The sequence below is a fragment of the Mercurialis annua genome, linkage group LG2 (assembly GCF_937616625.2).
Source record: "Mercurialis annua linkage group LG2, ddMerAnnu1.2, whole genome shotgun sequence".
Lineage (NCBI taxonomy): Eukaryota > Viridiplantae > Streptophyta > Magnoliopsida > Malpighiales > Euphorbiaceae > Mercurialis > Mercurialis annua.
The window spans coordinates 45,341,005-45,343,198 of NC_065571.1; the positions used below are offsets into that span (position 1 = coordinate 45,341,005).

At 28.5% G+C, this 2,194-nt stretch overlaps 1 non-coding gene across 1 annotated transcript; it reads left to right on the forward strand.

Annotated features, from left to right (window-relative positions):
- Positions 1-318: 318 nt before the first annotated feature.
- Positions 319-431, forward strand: LOC126670849 (small nucleolar RNA snoR103). The gene has a single exon (XR_007638843.1). It is a non-coding gene; the product is annotated as a small nucleolar RNA snoR103 (small nucleolar RNA).
- Positions 432-2,194: the final 1,763 nt, after the last annotated feature.

Consider the following 2,194-nt stretch of genomic DNA (forward strand, 5'->3'; position numbering starts at 1 on the left):
TTTAGCTTTTAGACTTTGATGGAATTTTTTTGTAGCATAATGAAATGTTAATTTATGCCCAATGTGACATTAAATTCATGAATTGTCTATCCCTGATGTTTCTTTTCTAATTTGTCATTGTAAATGTTAATTCTTTATTTAGTACATGTATGCTTCTGAAAGCTATGTCATTAACCAGTTGGTTGTAACTCAATTTACCTGTCTTATGGGCTGTGAAGTCTCTAATTGTGTACGGCTTACTGAAGTTTCATTTTTTCATCTAAGAAAAAAATAAGGTCCTAATTCAGAAAAAAATAAGGTCCTAATTCCTGGCTGACCATTTAGTATGTGTACCTGTAATAAATATGGACCATCAGCAAATTGTATGTAGTAGGCTTTAGGTGGGCATCTTGTGAGTTACGGTTTGCCAATAAAGAAACCTATCTAATGTTTTGTTGATGGTTGTGGTAGAAAAAATAGAAATAGATACAGTTTTGGAGGAATTTTCTGCATAGTGTTTAGCCTGTATGATTCAATCATGGGCTGTGAAGATGTAATTAACATGCAAATTATTTAAAATAATAATCAAACACATTTCTCGTAGTCCTCGCAAATAATAATAGTGCTCCAAAAGAATTATCACCGCTCTGAAAATAAAACACCTCTAAAAAATATTACCGCTAAAATAAAACGCACAATACTCTCAAAAACACTAGAAAAATTGGTTATGTTGTGTGGTGTGCAAAATGGAAAATGAATTCCCCCATTTAAACAGAGCAATCCGCGATTTAAAATTGCGGATTGCTATAAATATGAGCGTTGGAAGCTATGCTTCCAACGATTAGATTTCCTGCCATTAGGGGTAATCCGCGATCTAGAATTGCAGATTGCTCTTAATTACGCTGACCGTAACTAAAGGCAATCCGCGATTTTAAACCGCGGATTACGTGGGGCCGGACACTAAATTGGTAATACTTTTTAAGGAGGCATAAAATTAGAATTTTCTAAGTTCCGTAGACACAAATCCGTCAAAAACTCTAAATTTCAAGGATATTTTAATAATTTTATATTTAACTAACACTATTTTTTCTATCTTTTTGGGACAAAAAAAATAGCTACTTTTTCTATCTTTACGGGATGAAGAGCGTACTATTTAACAAAATAAATTATATATATATATATATATATATATATATATATATACCGTTATTAAAAAAATTAAAATCCATCTCCAACTCAGAATGGTTATTTTCAACAAAATAAATTTTAAAATGGTTGATACATTTTAGGTAATTGTCGATATATCGTAATACATTGCTAATATATCATAAATATACATTCTTCTCTTTTTTGACATGGCTGATTAAATATGTCTGTTGCATCATTATAACATTATATATACTCTATAACAAGGTAATTTGCAACAAAGAGAATCAACATTTGAAAGGTAATATCTGATAGACCTTCACTTTAGTTGACAAACAAAAGTAAATCGGATATATCTATGTAAAAAACTCATTGTAACAAAATCACATCGTTCTTGGAGATCTACAACAGATTCATCTGACAATAAAAATTAAATACAATTATCTAATTAGTGAAATTGATTGATTAATTAACCAAATAAAATCATAAAATTGAAATTGAGTTGCCAATTTGATATATTAATGATACGTAAAAGATATATAAATGATACATGTTTAAATAATTCTAACACGCTGACACGTGACTGGCGCACTTTTCTGACACGTGTGTCAGTCACGTTACTATTTTTACAGTTGTTTGACAGCTGTTAATAATGTTTTCCTGACTTTTTTTTATTTAAATATGCCATGTAATTATAATTTAGTGGTTGGATAAAAAAATGTAAACTTTTTTTTTTATTTTGTCATGAATGTAAAAAATTTGACTTTTGCCTATTTGATTTATTTTGAAATATTTTTGTTCTTCTCAAAAAGAAAAGAGAAACAAGAAGCATTTAAATTAAGCCTTTTATTTGACGGATAATTTATATAATGTCTGACTTTTAAAATTTAATTACAACATTTTTTGCTATATTTTAATATTTCTCCGAACTACCTTATTTTAAAACATAATTTCAAAAATATCCTTATAATTTCAAAAATATCCTTTTTCTTAATTAGAGTTTCAATTTCACAAAACATAATCAAATCTGTCACTCTAGTTTTCCTCATTTCTCTCAAACTTCTCTCTT